Source organism: Dermacentor andersoni, chromosome 3 (genome assembly GCF_023375885.2).
Source record: "Dermacentor andersoni chromosome 3, qqDerAnde1_hic_scaffold, whole genome shotgun sequence".
NCBI lineage: Eukaryota > Metazoa > Arthropoda > Arachnida > Ixodida > Ixodidae > Dermacentor > Dermacentor andersoni.
Window position 1 is genome coordinate 3,706,458 of NC_092816.1, and position 22,069 is coordinate 3,728,526.

The window sequence follows — 22,069 nt, forward strand, 5'->3', positions numbered from 1 at the left end:
CCTGTTCGTCGTGTTGCTAGTATGGCATGTTGGCCAACAGCTCGGAAAAAGCCGCTTGAACTTCGTGATAAGATCGAAGTTTTGAACGAAGTATGCACCGGCCGGCTTTCAAAGACTGAAATTGCGCGCAAGTTTGGCATCGCAAAAAGTACCGCGAGTGGTATTGTGAGAGACGAAGCGCGGATTACCAGTGCTCTGCAAGATGGTGAGTTTGCCTCGAAGCGTAAAAGGATGCGCACAGCTATGCAAAAAGACCTAGAAGACATTCTTCTTGCTTGGGTAAAGAAAGCGCGCGGTGTGAATTTGCCAGTGAATGGAGTCATATTGAAAGCGAAAGCAGAAGAAATTGCACTGCGGCTGAATGTGGAGTTTGCATGCAGTGATGGGTGGCTCGACCGTTTCCGCAAAAGACATGGACTGGCCTTTCGTTGCGTTGTCGGTGAGGCCACTGAAGTGGACGAAACGGCCTGCAGCAATTGGAGGCAGAACAAACTGAATGACCTCGTGGAAGAATATGACCCTGAAGATATATACAACGTGGACAAAACTGCCCTTTTCTACCAGCTGCTTCCAAACAAAAATCTCATTTGCTGGTAATAACTGCGTGGCGGGCAAAGCAAGCTTTGGGTAACTGTCCTCGTGGGCGCAAATATGACTGGGACTGACAAACTAAGGTTGCTGGTGATAAGGAAGTCTAAAGCACCACGCTGCTTTAAAAGCATAAAAACGCTGCTGCACTTTGTACATGGCTAATTTGAAAGCGTGGATGACGCAAGCGCTTTTCGAGCAGTGGCTTCAGGAGATGGATCAACGCTTCCAGAGAGAGAAAAGTTCTCTTTGTTGTCGATAACTGTTCCGGACACGGTCATGTTCGCCGGACTTTCTGCCATCCGTCTGGAGTTTCTACCAGCAAATACAACTGCGAAGCTACAGCCCATGGACCAGGGAGTAATCAACAGCTTGAAGAGGCACTATCGTCGCTCAATGTTGCAGAGGGTGCTAATTCGCATGGAGAGCGGTAATGAGTACATAGTGAACCTGTTCAGTGCTGTCCACTTACTAACAAGTGCCTGGGAGTAGGTTACTGAAGTGACCATTGCCAATGCCTTCCACCATGCAGGGTTTATGGCGCCTAGCAACAGCTCAGCGCAGAATGACTGCGATACTATGAGTGAGGACTCTACTGTGAACTTGGAGGAGAGCAGCGTTGTTTCTACGCTGAGCAGTAAAGGTGTCTCCATTGACATGAGTGCGTATGTCAGCATTGATGAGGGTGTGCAAACATGCAGGGTTGTCACAGTGGAAGCTTTAATTAAGGAGGTGCTCGACCTGCCATCAGAAACTGCTGCTGATGACAGCATCGATGTTGTGCCTGAATCTGCACAAGTGACCTGCAATGCAGTTGACGCCTTAATACCTTAGTGCAGTTTTTCGAGCAATGTGAGGGCACTGACGAATATCTTAGAAAATTAAGTGAGATGCCTACATTTGTAGCAGCCAGGCGATTTTCTCGACAGGCACAAAAAAAACAAAAAAAAAATAAGACTGGGTAACAGTCAACAAAGCCGGATGCCTTACTAGGGCAATGTGTAGTAGACCACTAGTGCAATAAATGCGTATATTGGAGCTATTTCTTTCCCCTGAAAGGCCATTTCATTCATTTGTTCTCTTATACGAGGTATTCGAACATACACTGCATGCTCAAACATCATCTTTGGAAGCACTCCTGATTAGACGAACACTTTTCCCGATCCCTTGGAGTTCGTCTGAAAGGGAGTCTACTGTAATAGTAAAATTCGCCCACTTCAAAGATAAGAAAAGCATTCTTTTCTCAAGCGGTACGCTAAAAGGGCACCGAATATGGCATCAGTGAAGATTTATACTCGAAGCTGTCTAATCGAATTTGGAAAAGTGCAACAATCTTTAAGCTCCGTTACGACAAACTCATCTCTGGCCGAAAAACCTACGTTTACGATCACACTAAATAGTCTGTTGTGGAATGCCCATCCTTGCAACAAGTGCAAAACCCACTGAGGCCAACTCAACGTATTAAGCACAATCGATCATTGCGCTACACTAACATCCGCAGCCAGATACCTAAACGGGATTTGTTACGCAGCCTCATTTCCTCGTCATCTAATAACATCGTATTACTAACGAAAACACGGTTACATTCTACAACACCTGATTGCAAAATCCCTTCCTGATCTGCCAGAATTTGACATTTTTCGCAAAGGTGGCGGCCATGGCACATATGGCGGCGGTGCGGCTATTGCTACCCATCACCAACACAAGTGCACTTCTGTAAATGTAAGGATGTCTTTAGAAATGATTTAGATGTGCTACCATGCCACTTCACCGTGCATGCTCATCGGTTGTTGTTGTCCACCCAGCACTGATAGCTCCTTTCTTTTTTTTTTCCACGATGCATTATTAGAACTAACAACGGCTTATCCTAACGCTCTCATCTTGTTACTCGTGGGCTTCAACTTTTGAACTATAGTTTGGAATAATGTTGCATCATGTCTAACACAAAGAAACATGGCTAGCGAATTTATAAAACCTTGCTCTTCGGTCTCTCCCAGCTGGTCATTAAACCTACACAAATAACTCAACACTCGTTAAATATCCTAGACCTCTACTTGGCAACACCCCGATAAGATGCCTCCTCTTATGTACGTCAGTGGCCTTAGCAGTCACACTGTCATCCATGTCACGTTTCCTTGCAATATTCTTAAAAGTGAAATATCAAAAAGTACTGACGCTATATGATAAAGCCGATTACTCGGGTATTAAACGTGAACTTTGTCTTTCACGAGGAACTTGCCCTTACATATCAGCAACAGTCGACCGAGAGTAACTGGGCACTTTTTAAAACAAATGCTCCATTTAATATGTCTTTACATTCTATCACAATAAATGAGAGCGCATTTCCCCTGGTACAACACTTTAAAGCACTTGAACAATAAGCAAAAATGATAACTTTGTGTAACCAAATATTCAGATTCTCTTTCTGCCTGGGAAAATATAACGATGCCACTAAACAAAACAACTCTTAAAGAGCACACACAATATGTGATTACTACCATCCGAAACATCTAACCCGTGGAGTTTTTGGAAAATTATCTAATAAAACCTGAAAATAATAGCTCTATTTCTGTATGTGATAACTGGCTCAGCCATTTCTGACTCGGATGTTCCTGATGCTTTGAACCTTGCATTTTGTTGAATGTTTGCAAAATAATCTGGCAGTGAACTTCCAGATTTACCATTTTTCGATTTTCCTCAGTGGAAGGTATTGATTTTAGGCCAGAAGGCATCGTTAAGGTTATAGATGGCCTGAAGTAATCGTCATCCTGTAGGATAGACTGCATCCATGCCAAAGTGTTAAAAAAATATAAAGTATGTGTGTAGTTCGATCCTCTATCATTTTTCAGCAATCACTTGACACAGGCACTGTTCCAAGAGACTGGAAAATAGGGAATGTCATTCCAGTCTTCAAGAAAGGTGATCGGTCTTCCCCAGGTAACCACCGTCTCGTTGCACTCACTAGCGTGTGCTCCAAAATGGAACATATTGTAACGGGGATGTTGCGAGTATGTAAAAACTATATTTACAATATATATACAGGATGAGTCGGAATAGTTAAGGTGGCTGACCAACAACAGGCAGCAGCGAGTGTCTCCGATCTTCCTCTCATCCGTAACAGGACCCCCGGGTGGCGAAGAGCCGTCTTGGCGCATGGCAGGCGAAAAATTGCGAACGAAGTATGGCTTCAGCCGCGAAACGTGCACATCGACAGGCGTCTGATTTGATGCATCAAAATGTAGCGGCGAAATCTCGTAATTGGCGTGATCTTGGTGTAGGACTTCATAAGGCCCCGTGTAGCGAGAGAAGCTTCTGGGAGAGGCCAACCCGACGATATGGTAACCAGAGGAGCACCCAAGCACCTTTTGCAGCGGTCGTAACGCTCTGTATATGCTTTGGGGCTAATAAACGAGATTGGGCGACTTAACGTGCCATGCGAACGTGATCGGTGACTTCACGAGCCTACTCAGTTGCAACACGTGGCACAGAAGGGAGGATGTTGTCAAACGACAGTGTGGGGTCGCGACCATACAAGAGAAAAGGGTGAATATCCTGCGGCATCATGTGACGAGTTATACGCGAACGTCACGTAAGCCAGCGTGGCGTACCAGGCGCGGTGATCGTTGGAGACGTGCATCGACAGCATTTCTGTGGTTGTTCGGTTGAGACGTTCCGTAAGACCGCTTGTGGGTGGTAGGCGGTGGACATCTTTTGCTCAGTGGCACAAGAGCGGAGGAGGTCGTTGACAATTCGAGATAAGAACGAGCGGCCGCGGTCTGTAGCTGTCTAGGTGCACCGTGGAGGAGAAAATCGACGACGTCAGTTGCGCAACTAGTCGGCAACGCCTTTGTTATCGCGTAATCAGTAGCGACGGCGATCCACTTGTTCCTTCTAGTCGGAAAAGGGCCAAGCAAGTCGAGGCCTACGCGAAAGAACAGTTCAGAGGGAACTTCAATGGGATGGAGTCGTCCGACAGGTGCCAGGGGAGGTTTCTTCCGGCGCTGACACAATTCGCAAGTTGCGACATGACGCACAGAGCGGCAGATACCCGGCCAGAAGAACCGGCGTCGTACGCGGTCATATGTACGCAAAACTCCAAAGTGTCCCACCGTCGGTGCATCGCGAAGTTGTTCGAGTTGTTCGGTAAGGTAGCTGCCGAACGTGGGAGAAAAAGCAATAACGTCGTCAAGGTAACAGAGACAGGTGGTCCATTTGTAGCGCCGCAGAAGAGTCCATCATACGTTCAAATGTCGCAGGAGCATTGCATAGGCCAAAGGGCATGACTTTGAACTGATATAAGCCATCCGGCGTGATGAAGGCCGTATTCTCGCGGTCCATTTCATCAACTGAAATCTGCCAGTAGCCGGATCGAAGATCGATGGACGAGAAGTATTTAGCTCCGTGCAAGCAGTCCAAGGCGTCATCGATGCGTGGTATTGGGTAGACGTCTTTACGCGGGATCTTGTTTAAGTGGCGATAATCGATGCAAAAACGCCAGGTACCATCTTTCTTTTTCACAAGGACGACAGGCGAAGCCCAAGGGCTGGATGATGGCTCGATGACACCTTTGCGGAGCATTTTGTCCACTTCTAGTTGGATGACTCGACGATCAGCATGCGATACACGATAGGGACGCCGACGAATAGGATTTGTATCCAGTGTTTATACGGTGGTGAACAACAGATGTTTGGCCTAAAGGCCTGTCACTGAAATCCAAGATGTCACTGTACGACTCGAGCAGGAGTCGTGTATGTCCGTGGCCTGTGCAGAGGTGAGGTCAGGTGCAACCATTTTCGCGAAGTCATCCGTTAAGGAACCACAGCTGTCAGCTGCAATTGGCGCTAATAAGCAACTTTCGGCATTCAGACTCTCAATGTCAAATTCGCAACCACAGAAACGCTGGCAAAGAACATGCCGGCCAGAAGCACTTGAGGGCACAGGCTGAAATTATAAAGTGGTAGAACGACGTTGTTATAGTAACCGTGACCAGCGTATGCGGAAAAGCAACGTTCCAGTTTAAAAGCACGTCGATGATGGGGTGAAGCACATATTCACTGATCGGAACCTGCGGCTGGGCGGTCAAAGTGACGTAAGTAACTGCCTCGGGCAACAGACGCACATCTTGAAGCGAGCACAAGCGCGGTGGGGTGTTACTCGGAGCATCGGCGAGTTGGGGCAGTTCTAACTGAAGAACGCCGGTCGTGCAGTCGATGAGAGCAGAATGAGTGAATAAAAAGTCTCGTGAGGGCAGTTGTCGATCACAGCAAAGAGAACAGAAGTAGGGCGGCCGGCTATAATTAGGCGCGCAGTACACATTCCAAGAACAACCAGCACGTCGCTGTCGGCCACACGAAGCACTCGGGCAGCTGCTGGGGTGAGGACCTTTAAACGTCTATGTAGGCTAGCACTCATCACAGATACGTGGGCTCCAGTGTCGAGTGCTTGGACAGGTACAACGTCTATTTTATCGTCAATTATACTTCTCCTTGTGGGCACAGACAGAGGATTTGCTGCAGTGGTCGGCAATGCAGCACCACCTCCGAGGGCTGTATTTCTTAGTTTTCCGAAAGGGTGCGGCCAAAAGCCACGGGACGAAAGGCGACGTGGCTGCGGCGAACGGGGGCCGACGTGTTTGCGGTGAATGAGAGTGGTGTCCGCGCGGCGATGGTGAGCGGCTGTACCACGTGTTCCGAGCAGAGTTGGCGGCGCTGTTAGACTCGGCGGTGGGCGAAACAGTGCGGGCATTTCCATCAAAACGGCTCAGGTTGGTCGGCGTGCGAGGTGTTGAGGGCCACGAATTGCGACAGTATCGGGAGACATGACCAATGAAAACACAGGTGAAACATATCAAGTGAAAGACAGATGAAACATGTTGGCTGGTCGTCCGCAGTTCTCCACTCAGTCGGGTTGCGATAACGTGGAGAGAAGTGTCGGGGTGGAGCGAAAATAGTAGAAGGGCGTTCGTTAGCTCTGGGATTGGCGACAGCACACACAGACTGTAAACCAATGTTTTCAAGTTCCTGGTGAACGATGGCGTGTACGAGGGGAACTGAAAATGTGGTAGCATCAGGGCTACGCGAACAGAAAGCGGCGGGCACCCATCACATCCAGTTCACGTCTTACGATTCGCACCACGTCCTCTGATGGCGACGCATGCTGCTGTGCGGGTTGATCTTCGCACGTCGACGTTGCGGCAGTATTGGGAAGTCTGGCGAATGGTTGCAAGACGCATAGGCTTTTGGCCTGCTCGAATTGTCGGTACTCTTTAATGATTGCGTCAGCTCTTGTAGAACAGCTCTTGCACATGAGATTAAACGCGTCGTCAGCAGTGCCCTTAAGCACGTGCCCGACCTCAGCTTCTATCATGTCGTGATAGGCTTTACGACAAAGTGCCAGCACGTCCTGGATGTACGAGAGATAGGACTCCGTGGGGGATTGGGCACGGGAGGCCAGTTCCTGCTTTGCGGCAATTTTACGCCCGGCTGGTTTGTCAAACAATTCTGTCAATTTCTATTTGCATTGATCCCAGCTGGTTAGCTCCTCTTCATGCTTTTCGTACCACACCTTTGCCATGCCTCTTAAATAGAACAACAGGTTAGCTAGCATAAACGTAGGGTCGCATCTGTTGATTACACTCACGCGTTCGTACATCGCCACCCACTCTTCAACGTCGGCGCCATCGGTCCCGCAGGAAGTTCCAGGATCCTTGGGTTGCACGACAACCGAAGGTGAGAGCGACGTAGCTGGTGACGTTGGAAGAGGTAATGACGTTGATCCCGCGTGCTCACCGTCATTCATAGTGCGGACGGCGATGCGACGTCCACTGCGGAGCTCCGTTTCCAGCCGTGGTACCCCGCACCTCGTCAATATGTTAGGGGGATGTTGCGTGTATGTAAAAACTATATTTACAATATATATAAAGGATGAGTCAGAATAGTTAAGATGGCTGACCAACAACAACACACAGCAGCCAGCGTCCCCGATCTTCTTCCTCTCTCTTCTTTCATGCTTCCGTAACAATATCATCTATTCTCATGTTGCTAACTTTCCAACTTCAGTGAAGTTCTTTCACCCTAATCAACATGGCTTCTGGAAAGATCACTCGTGCGAAACGCAATTAGCTTTATTTATTCATGATACTCATTTAAACCTCGGCTAACGTTCCAACTGACGCAGTTTTTAGATTTCAGAAAGGCCTTCTGTAAGGTTCCACATTCTCGTCTTTTGCTAAAATTATCACGCCTAAACATCCACCTGCTTGTACTTAACTGGATCCAGTGTTTTTTAACTAACTGAAAACAGTTCATATATGCTAACAACCTTACATCTGTTTCCTCCATTCTGTCTGGTGTACCTCAGGTTCATAGCTCCCACGAAACACGCAAGCAGCTATTTGATGTCTAAAAGATGTCTTGAACGGCTAATTCAAAAGCCTAGTAGCTGTCTTGATCAAGACATTTTGTAGCCATGGACGTCTAGAAGTACTTCAGTAAGCCCTGCCAACGTTACGCTAAAAGTTTGCTAATGGACAGCTTGACAAGAACAACTGAAGACTTTTATTAGATATTCCCTCAAATTTTTGCGGCAGCTGTTACAGTAACACGACGTTTGCCCACAGTTACAATTTATTTTAAACGAGGCATGAACATCAGAAAAAAGAAGTAATACTACTCCCCGGCGGCAAAAGCGCCGTCACGGTGCTGTTAAATATCCAAGGCGCGTGGAGAGTTGTAGGGTTTGAGTCGGGCGACGTGGACAATGTCACTGGCTGTCACAGTGGAGGACGTAGTGGGCGTGGCTAGAGCGATTTCATAGGTGACATCGGTTACTTGGCGAAGCACGCGATATGGCCCTGTGTAGCAGGAAAGCAGCTTTTCACAAAGCCCAACTTTACGTGATGGTGACCAAAGCAACACGAGGGTGCCGGGCACAAAATGGACATCACGGTGACGGAGGTCGTAGCGTTGCTTCTGTTTGCCTTGAGAGACTTGTAGACGAGTGCGCGCAAGTTGGCGAGCATGGTCAGCATGGGCGATAGCGTCACGGGCATAAGCGCTAGTTGAATCCGTGGTGGACGGAAGCACAGTGTCCAGTGGAAGCGTCGGTTCACGGCCGTACAAGAGGTAAAAAGGCGAAAAGGCAGCAGTTTCGAGACGGGAAGAGTTATACGCAAATGTAATGTAAGGTAGAGCCTGGTCCCAGCCACGGTGGTCGTCTGAAACGTATTTGGATAGCATGTCTGTAAGGGTGCGGTTCAAACGCTCAGTGAGGCCGTTCGTTTGAGGGTGGTAGGAGGTGGTAAATTTATGCTGTATTGAGCAGGCACGCATGATGTCGTCAATGACTTTGGCTAAGAACGTACGGCCACGGTCTGTTAGCAATTGACGCGGGGCACCATGAATCAAAATGATATCATGCAGGAGGAAGTCCGCAACATCAGTTGCGCAACTGGTCGGAAGAGCGCGGGTTACGGCATAGCGGGTCGCGTAGTCCACCGCGACTGCAACCCACTTGTTTCCTGATGTAGATTCCGGAAATGGGCCGAGAAGGTCTAAGCCGACACGATGGAAAGGCTCGGTGGGGATGTCGAGCGGCTGCAGGTAACCAGCGGGGAGCTGGGAAGGCTTCTTGCGTCGTTGGCAAAGTTCACAAGCGGCGACGTAACGTCGTACGGAACGGGCAAGGCCCGGCCAGAAAAAACGGCGACGTACATGGTCATAGGTTCGAGATACGCCGAGGTGTCCTGCTGTTGGTGCGTCGTGAAGTTCTTGTAGAAGGGTTGAGTGGAGGTGCTTAGGTATGACAAGTAGGAACTCAGAGCCGTCCGGATGAAGGTTACGACGGTACAGAGTACCGTCGCGGAGGACGAAGAGGCGTAGAGTGGCGTCGGCAGGAGAGTGTTCAAAACGGTCGATGAGTGCTCTGATGTAGGGGTCACGACGTTGCTCGTCGGCGAAATGAAGCAGCTGCGACACAGAGAATACACAAGCAGCACTGGTAATATTGGAGGAGTCAGGGTCGTCAACAGGGTAACGCGACAAGCTGTCAGCGTCTTGGTGCAAGCGGCCAGACTTGTAGACCACGGAATATGAAAATTCTTGTAGCCTCAAAGCCCATCGAGCAAGCCGGCCTGTAGGATCCTTTAGCGATGAGAGCCAGCAGAGAGCATGATGGTCCGTGACTACGGAAAAAGGGCGACCGTAAAGGTAGGGACGGAACTTCGCAACCGCCCAGACTACAGCAAGGCATTCTCGTTCCGTAATGGAATAGTTGCGCTCCGATGGTGTGAGGAGGCGGCTTGCATAAGCAATAACACTATCCTGGCCACACTGACGCTGGGCTAAGACGGCACCTACGCCATGACCGCTGGCATCTGTACGCAATTCTGTAGGGGCATCAGGGTCGAAGTGGGCGAGAATGGGTGGTGAGGAGAGAAGAGTGACGAGACGAGAGAAGGCGGCGGCTTCTTCAGGGCCCCACAAGAATTGTACGCCTTTCTTCAATAGATTAGTCGGGGGTCTAGCAATTGCCGCAAAATCTTGAATAAAATGACGAAAGTACGAGCATAGCCCGACAAAACTTCGAACGTCTGCGGCTGTCTTCGGAACCGGAAAGTCTCGGACAGCGCGAGTTTTGTCGGGAACAGGCTGTACTCCGGAAGCGTCAACGAGGTGGCCCAGAACAGTAATTTGGCGGCGGCCGAAACGACATTTGGACGAGTTATACCCCTGTCAAGCGGGCAAGTTAAGTGCACACACGGCGAGTGCACTCGGTTTTTAAGTGCACTTTCCCAAATCTTAACGTCGCAGCGGAGTGTACTCTCAGATGAGTGCACTCAAGTCGGAGTACATTCACGGAACGCACTTTACTGGCCGAGTGCGTAGCCTCGCCACCAACGCTTTCAACGACGCAAAATGTAATGCATAGAAAAAGGACACAAAAGTTCATTTCAGTTATTGAACAGCTTTTAACAATATAATTAGTGTTTAGCGAGAAGCGAAACAGCACAATAAAGAAACGAATTTATCATGTACGCAACTAACGGCACCAGAATGATGCGGCACTGCGGCGCCGCCATGTTCATACAGTTCGTGTTTATTTTGGTGTGAAAGCGTGCTGACCACGCTAGTCGTGCTTTGAGCCGTGTGCGTGGCATTTTGCAGTGTAGCTAAATATCGAACTCGCCGTCTTTGCTCATATATACTCGCTCATATTCTGTTCTAGCAGGATCATGAGCAGGATCAACTGCCGCACGCCGCCGTGTTGTTTTGGATTGGCTAGGCATTCGTCTTGGCCAGCATTGACTTGCAACACACTTATCATAAAGACATCTTCGTTTTTTGTTGAGACAAATAGATGAAGTTTGTTTTGATATATAATTCTACTTAAAACAATCGCTTTTTAGCAGCTTTCTCTTGTTAATTTACATCTTTAAGAACGCGCTCTTAGTCTGTCGCCATTTTTTTTTAGTGCGAGTGCACTCTGTTTTCCCGTTAAGAAGCGCGTTACCTAAAGTGTAACTCAAGGTCCCGAAGTGCACTCCCCGTAAGTACACTTAACTTGCCCGCTTGACAGGGGTATTAAGTTGCAGGTTCGCCTTTCGAAATACGTCAAGTATAGCTGTTAGACGCTCAAGGTGAGTGTCGAACGTGGGCGAGAAGACGATGACGTCGTCGAGGTAGCATAGACAGGTGGACAATTTGAAACCACGGAGCAAGGAGTCCATCATACGCTCAAAGGTGGCAGGGGCGTTGCATAATCCAAACGGCATTACTTTAAATTGGTATAGGCCATCAGGTGTGATGAACGCGGTTTTTTCTCTGTCCATATCGTCAACAGCAATCTGCCAGTATCCAGAACGAAGATCAATGGAAGAGAAATAGCTGGAACCGTGGATGCAGTCAAGGGCGTCGTCTATACGTGGGAGCGGGTAGACGTCCTTTTTAGTAATTTTGTTCAGATGGCGGTAGTCTACACAGAAGCGCCACGTGCCATCCTTCTTCTTAACCAACACTACAGGTGACGCCCAGGGACTGGAAGACGGCTCAATGATGTTTTTGTCTAGCATTTTGTTGACTTCACTTTGAATTACTCGGCGTTCAGACGCAGAAACTCGATATGGTAGTCGGTGAATAGGAGTAGCATCGCCAGTAAGAATCCGATGCTTGACCGCGAGCGTCTGGCCTAAAGGGCGATCGTCGAAGTCGAAAATATCTCTGTAGGACAATAACACTTGGTAAAGGTCTTCAGCCTGCGCAGAAGACAGGTCCGTCGCAAACATTTTCTGTATCTTGGGGTCGGCGGCCGAGGCTGGCATGATGGGCCCCCTAAGCTCGCCAGAAGCATCGGTCGATGATGTTGCCACGTGATGGTCGCCGAGACAATCAACGTTGGCAAGGTAGAATTTGCTTTGCCAATCCAAAGTTGCAGATAGGTAGGAAAGTGCGGTTCGCCGTAATGGTAAGTATACTGTGAGGCACGGTAAGGCCATACTGTAGCGGAATGTCGGGCAGAGGAGTGACGAGGTACTCGCCATCAGGGACTGGTGGGGAAGACAAGAGTTCAATATAGGCTATTGATTTTGGCGGCAGGCGAATAAAGCCGGTGGGGCGTAGGCGGCACTGGGGTGCGTCAGAAGGTTCTGTGAGAATCAGCAACTCAAGGCGAAGGGTACTGGCAGAGCAGTCAATAAGAGCAGAATGCGCAGAGAGAAAATCGAGGCCGAGAATGAGGTCGTGGGGGCAATGAGCAATCACGGTGAAGAGGACAGGAGTGTGGCGGCCGGCGATGCTGACACGTGCCGTACACATGCCGATGATAGGCACAGTACCACCATCCGCAACGCGGACGACGCGTGCCGACGCTGGGGTGAGGAGCTTGTTCAGTCGTCGTCGGAAGGCAGCACTCATGATAGAAAGATGTGCACCTGTATCGATGAGTGCCGTGACAGGATAGCCGTCAACGTCAACGTCAAGAAGGTTTTGGTTCGTGTGTAACGTCAGCAGAGGATTTGAGGGCAGAGTGGACAAGGCAGCTTCACCTTCAGAAGCTGCAGTGCCTAGTTTTCCGGCTGGATCCGGGAGGCGATAGGCGACGGAGAGAAGCGACGGGGTTGGGGCGAACGAGACTGATGGCGTCGAGGTGAGGGCGAGCGGCTGTAGCGAAGGTTCGGGGCAGGAGCATTAGCGGCAATGGGGTCATGGCGGGTGGCATAGGGAACAGAAGGTCCAAAGGGGCGGGAATGAGCGGCGGTGTATGTCCGAGGAGGTGGTGGCCATCGGTTGCGGCAGTGACGAGCGACGTGGCCGATGCAACAGCAGTGAAAGCAGATCGGCCTGTCATCAGGGGTACGCCATTCGGACGGGTTGCGGCGCGGTGTGGGGGAGAAAGGCTGCTGGGGACGAGGAGGGCTGCTAGAGAACTGGGGAACCGTTGGTGTAGACGATGGACACACGGAGTTGAGACCCATGTTCTCAAATTCCTTTCTGACGACTGCCTGAATCAGCGCAATCGTGGTTGCTGGTGGATCGGGAGGCGTGGCGGAGAAAGCTGGCAAACAGGCGGCCTCGAGCTCGCGGCGAACAATACGAGTGACATCATCACAGGGGGTGGTTTGACGCGGTCGACCCTCACATGTCGACGTAGCGGCAGTGTTGGGGAGCCGCGTGATGTGATGTGTGATACGGCGGCGCTTAGCTTGTTCAAGGCGACGGCATTCTTTGATGATGGCGTCGATAGTCGAGACGTGGCCGAAAACAAGCGAATTGAAAGCATCGTCGGCGATGCCCTTGAGCACATGCGACACTTTATCTGCCTCAGACATAGTATCGTCAGCTTTGTGGCAGAGAGCCAAGACGTCGAGGATGTATGAAACGTACGGCTCTGTAGATGTCTGAACACGAGACGCAAGAGCCTTTCTCGCGGCAGCCTTGCGCCCAATGGGATCGCCGAACAGTTCCCTGAGCTTTTCTTTGAAACTGTCCCAGCTGTTTATCTCGTCGTCATGCGTTTGGTGCCACACGCGTGGGGTGCCGCCGAGATAAAAGATGACATTGGCGAGCATGATCGTTGGGCCCCACCTGTTATTAGCACTGGCGTGTTCGTAGAGCTTGATCCATTCGTCAACGTCCTCTCCCTCCAGGCCAGAAAACACACCTGGGCCGCGATGTTGGGCAACCGTGATAATTGGAGCAGTCGGACAAGCCGAAGCCGTTGCAAAGGCGGTCTCGTCACCGGTAGGCATGGTGACAAGCTCGATGTACCGACCACTCCGGAGTTCCGTGGTGAGGACGGGGATCGCCGACCTCCACCAGAATGTTACGTGTGGAAAGACACAGAATAAAGAAGCTATATACAGGTTATTTACACTGGAGTCAGATCGCCAGGCCGACACTCGCTCGCGGCAAAAGGCACAGACCCACTTCGTCGTCGTTCTCGCGGCGGCTCGTACCTTCAGCATCACTCGATGATATCGTAATAATATTGTCGGATAGAGCGATGCACAGGTAGTTTTTCCAGATGTGAACCATGGGAATAGTGTAGTACAGCCTCAATGGTCAATCAGTGCATTTTAATTAGACCAATCAATTGAATGCCGCCTGTCAGAATTATTTTGCAAATAAAACAAGACCTGTATTGTATGCTGATATAATTCCAATGTTCACCCATTGACCTAAACAAGAACATCTCTACGGGAAACACGTCATTATTGACAATACTTCGCCCTGCTGGGTCTCCACCAAACTGAAATAGTTTCTAGCAAAGAAAAATTTTGTCAGTGATGCTGCAGTTCAGGCAAAAATTACATCCTCATTTCAGCTACAGGGGGCACAATAGCCTTACACCAGTATACGAAACAGAACACTGTGCTGCAATGAATTGTTAAGAAATAAAGGATAGAACACATCTGGAAAAACACTCTGCGAAGCACTCTAACTAGCAATATAAATATATTTTTTCTGATCCCCATGCTTCATTTAAAAGTAAGTTGTAACTTGCTTTGTGGGTGCCTCTTGTAAGGTAACGCCACATGCTTGCACAGCATCACGCAGAAATAATGGCCAGTTCTTCAGCATGCCATCCATTAGCGAATTCCTTGTACGTTGCATGTTACCAGAACTGAAAGATAAATCATAATATGCTGTTATTTTTTTCATAAACTGTACGATGAGCTTTTCATGCATAAAAGATGACTGCAAGCGAAAATGCAGCAAGACATCAACTTCACACGATGTCACATACTCATACTTTATTACCTAATAAATTAGAAAAGATGCAGAAAGTAATTAACAAGAGTGACAAATAGCAGCAAAGGTGATCATGGATAAATCTTGAAGATGATTGCCGCCGCTACCAGAGTAGGCCAGCCTTCGTAGGAGAGCGCTTGCTGTCACAGGCGACGCGTGACGGTTCTTGTAGACATAGGTAAGCAATACCTGCACAGAAGAGGAAAAAAAAAAGGCAAGGGAGGAAATGGTAATGTTGAAATTAGAACTTCAATTAGCAATATGTGCTAAGTAAGAAGTTTGGCTCACATAAAAAGTAAATTTAAGCACTCCTTTCTCTTAAATTACAGGTATCTTAAGGTATGTATGCGATGATGTTGAAAATGACTAGTATATTTCCTATCATGAGAAGCCAACAAACACTGACACCAAGGACAACATAGGGGAAATTAATTGTGCTTAATAAATGAAATAAACAAAACAATAAATTAATGGAAATTAAAGTGGATGAAAAAACACCTTGCCGCAGGTGAGAACCGAACCCACAACCTTCGCATATTGCGTGCTATGCTCTACCAACTGAGCTACAGTGGCGTCGTTTTCCCATCCAGTTTCTTGGGTATTTATGTGTCCTAGTAGAACCCTGGGGGGTGTTAGCCAGCGCCACAACTCATAGAGACCTTGTTCCTGGCATATAGTCATTAAGTTGCATAGCAGAGTCAAAGTCGGCCTTTAAATTAATATATGGTGTTTTGTGGCTAAAAAGCCGCTTACCAACCTGTCAAACAAGTCTGAGGAGCTTCCTGCAAAATATAATCAGTTTAAAACAGTAATTCACTCTGCAGGTAAATGATGCACTAACTTAATTAAAAAGTTAAGTAGCGTTTTATATTGTTGAACTAAAAGCAAGTTTGGGCATTTTGCGCTGCCTAGCTGTTGCCTTTCTTTCAAACTTAAACATGACCCAGTACAGAGTAAGCAGGTAGCATGCAAAGGAGGACTGGTGACAAAGTAGTGTTCCAAAGCAACACTCCTAGCTGGATCAATCATTTTTGTTGATATATTTTCATGTGACCCTAATTGGCTTAGGGCAATACCTCACACAAATGATGCAACACCTTGGATGATGCGTCATACAAAATTGAAAGTATCTCATGATGTGATCAAATGATAACATTGCCCACTGTCTTGGAAGTGTTAACATGCTGTTTGCGTGAGAAAGTGCAAAGTGATTCGTATAGGTGGCAAATTTATCAGTGCATCTATAGCCTCAGGTAATTCTGAGCATCTATGTTGACTTGCAATTGAGAAGCCACTGCACACAAAAAGGTGTATTCAAGTAATGGTCCATGCTAAATAATTACCTAGTGAAAAGGCAAATGTGGCAGGCTAATGGGCCAGGGCAAATAGATTGCTAAATTCTGATAACACCTCCAATGATATTATTGAAATAGGTGATAAAAAACAGCACAGGTAAAATTGCAGTTATGACAAAATTTTAAAAGCATCTCTGCAAACTGCTGGAACCCTCAGCATCATGCCTGTTCTACACGCACATATTTATTTATTTATTTATTTGAACATACTGCTAGCCTCACATATGAGGCTGTTGCAGGAAAGGGGCAGGATACATATTCAAGAGAACACAGTTCAAGTAGGCGCGGACATAGATAAGTTTGGGTGAACAAGGGAGTGCATATGCACTCTATAACCATTACACAATTTCTATAACAGGAGCGGGGAAAAATGGTAGTAAACGCCATGTTGGAAGGTTAAGCACACAGAAGAAGAACAAAGAAAGAAAATGTAAATTTTTTTGGATGTGCAATGCGCAAGAGAAGATTCAGCAGGTGTTTATGTCACGGCAGGATACAAGACACTGCTAAGTGAATTAGAATGCCATTGTACGACGCAGCTCACCTATGTGCAGATTGTAGCTACAGAGCATTGTTCGATAACTTGGCGATAAATGTTTCGAGTGATGTACAGGTGACAACGTCATCAGGCAACATGTTCCATTCACGGATTGCATGTGGGAAAAAGGAGTACCTGAATATGTCGTTCTGAAATCTGTATTCTCTTAAGTGCTTGGTATGTTTTGTTCGAGAACTACGTGTGTCTGTCTGTAGCAAGTAGTCACTCGCATTGATTTTCGTACTGCCATTAAGGAGAAGGAAAAGAAACTTAAGACGAAGTAGTCGAGCTCGATTTTGTATAGTGGGAAGTTTAGCTCGCCTTAATAATTCTGTGGGGGAGTCAAGACGGCGATACTTATTAAAAATAAATCTAATCGCTTTCCTTTGTACGCTTTCCAATTTTGCTATGTACTGCTTACGGAAGGGAAACCAACATACTATTCCATATTCCAGTATAGGGTGAACTAGGGACAGGTATGCTAAGCGTTTAGTATCTATTGATGCGGATCTAAGAGAGCGTTTTAACGAGTATAGAACTGTCAGTGATTTATTAACAACATATGTTACCTGCTTGTCCCATTTAAGATCTGATGAAATTATGACGCCTAAATATTTATACTCTTCTACTTTCTTTAACATCTGTCCTTGTAAATAATACGGGTAGTTCATGGGCGCTCTTTTATTCGTCACTGTCATACAAACTGTTTTCTCTGTGTTAATCACCATCTGCCACGTTTGGCACCATTGTGTTATATTTTCAAGTGCACTGTTTAAGGTTATCTGATCATCACGACAGGTTATTTCCTTGTAGATAACACAGTCATCTGCAAACATTCTTACTGTGGCGTTAGTATTAATGTGCAAATCATTGATAAAAAGAGGAGGATAGGAGCTAAAACGGCTCCTTGTGGGACGCCAGATAGCACATCGCCGCAATCCGAAGAGTAGTCTTTGAAACATACATATTGACGTCGACCTGTAAGATAACTTTTTATCCACTTGGTGGTGATGTTATCACCGAGGTAGTGGATAAGCTTTTGAAGCAACTTTGGATGGGAAACTCGATCGAATGCTTTAGATAGATCTAGGAATATCATATCGGTTTGACTGCATTTGTCCAATGTAATCGCTAAGTCGTGGATTGTCTCAATCAGTTGAGTAGTCGTAGACAATCCTTTTCTAAAACCATGCTGATTAGGGACAACGAAATTATTTTTTTTCTACAAATAACACAATGTGTTTTAGGATTATATGTTCAAGGATTTTGCCGGCCGTACAAGTAAGCGAGATTGGTCGGTAATTTGCTGTGCTGGTAGGGTCACCGGATTTATGTATAGGGATAACCTTAGCAGTTTTCCATTTCACCGGAACCTCGCCCATTTGCAATGATTTAAAAAAAATAATCAGCAAGAACTTGGGCATCCATTCCGCGTAGCGCTTCAAAAATGCATTTGGTATGTTATCAGGACCACAGGATTTTTTGGGGTCTATTTCAAGTAAGAGGAAAAAAATTCCCGATTCGGTTAAGATAAAGTCGTCTAGTTTTGCTGAGTAGCTAGGAAGGGATTGAAGGTTGGGTTGCTTACTGTTGTCTTGTGTAAATACTGAAATAAAGTATTCATTGAACTCTGTAGCCTTTGCCATAGCTTCAGTTGGTGATGGATTACTGGTCTGACGTGACTTCGAATTAAGGTATCGCCAAAACTTAGACGGAGATGAACATATGTTGCAGCGCAATCTATATCTCAGACGCAGGCACCTCCACACATCACTTTGTGATCGCCTCACAATAAGGTTAAAAAACAGTCTGGCACAAGCTACCTGATGTGATTCATTTTGGAAGCGCCAGCCAAGTGCTGATGATGAGCGAAATTGAAGTTTGTCCTTGTATGGAAGCCTCGGCCCATGTTTTATCGATTCTAGCGGCAAAGCACACCTTTTACAGCACACATAAATCTTAAATTAGACTGCTTGCTGATGCTGTACAGTAAATTCCTGTAAAGAAACTAAATCACACAGAAAACATTTAGAATACGAAACTAATCAAATACTGGCTTGAATACACTTGTGCATTAGGGAAGCAAGGTGTAGTGTACACTGTTGTAGCAAATTTTTACTCATGGTATAGAATACTTGTATGACACAGCAGAGTTAATTTTTGAGTTCTTACATAGCAATGACTACCTACAGGTACATTGTGTAAAGCTTAGGGAAACTAATTATTAGTAGAACTGTGTATGTACACTGGCACTGAGAAATTGGTTATAATAGTGGCAGCTTATAATGGACCAGTGCAAAAAAATGCCCGTTTGTGAGACACCAACTAGCTATTTTACCACGAAGCGCTCCCTGGCCTTAACTCATATAAAAGGCACTGGGAGGACCAGAGAGGGTACAGTACATTGGCTTACACTGATCATGATGAGGTCCCGTCATCCAGCTAGCGCCAAGGTACAAGAAGGATGTCCAAGGTACAAGAAGGATGTCCAGCCGCCTATAGAGTGAAAGGAACAAAATAAGATATCAAGTCAGTTGAAAGGCAGATTTGCAATTACAAATAAGGTGACCCAGTCACAGTCATTCATTAATAAATGCCAAGCTGTCGTGACTTCACTCCAAGATGAAGCACTAACTAGGTTAAAGGTTTTGCTGCTTATTTAGAACAATACACAAGTGAAATTTGTACATCAGCAGACGATTTAATTTGGAATTGTATAGATGAAGTAAACATTGCAGTTATATTTTTGTTTTGCTATAAAGTGGAAACGCTACAAACTGCATAGTCACTGACACGCGCGCACACGCAAGAACAAAAGGACACAAAATAGGGCGAGTTCAGTCTGGTTCAGCATTACAGCCAGCGCGTCGTCTTCGAATGCACTCCTTTCGGTTGGTTCGTGCTACGTTAACCACAAAGACTAACAAGCAGGGCAAAGTTCTGACTGGTGTTGCGGAAGTCGTGGAGCGCGGTAGTGCTGAACGACTGAACACAAGCAGAACCCTCGTATAAGAGTAATGACGAAAACTCACAGGGCAGAAGAGCACATATATCAAGAATTGTCGCGGGTAACCTAAAAATATTCACATTGTTGACGAAAAACGAAGTGCAATGTATTTCACTTACCGGAAAAAGTGTTATCCGAACGTGCGACGTACAAAGAGGCACCGAGACACGAAGGTGGTGAACGCAGATCCCGCCATTGTGGTAGTAAGCCGTCGGCGAAAACGCGCAATACAGCCGATGTCACGAAGCACTGATGCAAAACACACGGCAAACAGCATCAGCACAGCTAAATGACTCCAGTTAATATCCAGTATAAATGTACAGAACGGCTTAGAATGACGCACAACTGGATAACGAACCCACGATCGAGACATTGCGGGCGGCAGTGGCCGTTTTTTCAAACTTTCTGCCTCCCAGTGTTTCCAGCACAGAATGAGATGTCCGACAAATTTGTATCGTGCCGCCGAAGTGATCGCAGCGCGGTGGCTCTGTGACACCGCTGTGCAACGCCGGCGTTTCGCTCCTGCTGCTGTCAGTAAACCTGCTGCGCGAGCATGGAATGGTTTCGCGTCGTGTGCGCGCCCCGTATGGAAAACAATAACACGCCCTTGATTGTTGAAGTTCTGGTGTGAAATTATCGAATATTAAAGCCAATTAACTTATGTTGCTTCCAACGAGTTTGATTTGTCTGTGGCGTCTTTTATTCGCTAACGCCGACGGCCGACGGTAACCGCACTTTTAACACGTCGTTTGGCATTTTATGCACTTTTAGACAAAAAGATCTAGAAAAGTTCTTGAGTTAGACATTCTGAATGTGTTTACCAAAACAGACTCTAGTGACACCAGTAGTGGGCTTTGCCGCAGATAGAATATATATACTAGCATATTCCAAGTGCTGAGGTTATGTTTAGAATAAATTCTATTTTCAGTCTTATCATAGACCAAGACGTCTATAGTCGTTTGTAGCCGTTTCAAGAAGTTTTTAAGAGGTTCTGTGTTTCGTGAGCTGGGCCGCTACTATTTTTATTCTATATTAATGACCTGCCATTCACTGCAACATCTGTAATACGTCTTTTTGCTGATGATTGCGTCCTGTCAATAATGTCGCTGATGTCTTCCCTTGAGGAGGATTTCTTTCATATTCAAAACTGGTGTGCTACATGGCTCATGTTCCTGAACATTAGTAAGACTGTACACATTTCATTCCATCGTCGTCCGAACTACATGCCCCCTGCCTACAAGGTTAATAACTGTGCTATATCTACCACCGACTCGTACAAGTACTTACGAATTCACCTGTCCAAAGATCTGTCTTTAACAAATCATGTAACCAACATTATACAGCTAACAAAATTCTTGGTTATCTTCGCCGCAATCTCTTCATGGCAAAACCATCCGTCAAATCAGTTGCCCATAATACGCTCGTGCGACCGAAACTTGAATATGCATGTGCTCTCTTTGAGCCTTACCAAACTAATCTCAATAAAGCCCTTGAGTCTGTTCAGAACCGTGCTGCCAGATTTATTCTTTCAGATTACTCTTATCACCACTAGCGTTTCATCACTTAAGTCTAAAATAGACCTATCACCTCTTGCTTCATCGTAGCATCTCTCACCTATGCCTCTCACAGGTCTTTTTATTTCACACTCTTAAGCAAATGTAACCCTTTGGGGTTTATATATGCCACACAACAATAATCGTCATCTGTCATGCTTGCGTTTCCTTTCTTGAAAACTCTGTGCTCGCTACTTTCCTGTCGAGAATGCTATGTCACGCTGATAATGCGCATGCCGTTCGTGACTTAGAAGTACTGGGCTCGCAGCGTTAAGGAAAGGAAATGCGGACAGGACATATGACGATTATTGTTGTGTTGGCAAGATACGACCTAAAGGGGTGTACTTTTTCTTAAGAGTGCATACCTCGTGACGGCCAGCTGATCCAGCTGGCTCATAGTGTTCGTCGAACAGGCCATGCGAACTTGGTAATCCTGTCACGAGCGCGCACCACTTCGTTCGTGCAGTCATTCCTTGTCCGAACTGCCCGAGCCTAGAATGGCCTCTTTCGAGACAAACTTTAGATCACTTTAGTGCACTTTAGATCTGCCATCGAGTGCCCCGACTCATCTTTCTAATGTCATCTTCACCATTCCCGCCTTTTACGTGCCCAACTCTCATGTAATTTCCTATTGGGACCCTTGAAGTATCAAACAATAAAGAAAGCATATTAGGCAACTACATGAAGTAAGGTTTGTAGTTTTATCGGCTGTATAAATTGCAGAAAAATGCACGCTTACTAATTAACCCCTTACAATCGCGAGGTATATTGGGTGGATGAAT

General features: G+C 46.6%; 1 long non-coding RNA gene across 1 annotated transcript; it reads right to left on the reverse strand.

Annotated features, from left to right (window-relative positions):
• Positions 1-14,821: 14,821 nt before the first annotated feature.
• LOC129387968 (uncharacterized) lies at positions 14,822-20,178 on the reverse strand. Its single transcript, XR_008615111.1, has 3 exons — positions 19,854-20,178; positions 19,141-19,223; positions 14,822-15,023 (listed from the first exon to the last, which is right to left on the reverse strand). It is a non-coding gene; the product is annotated as an uncharacterized lncRNA (long non-coding RNA).
• Positions 20,179-22,069: the final 1,891 nt, after the last annotated feature.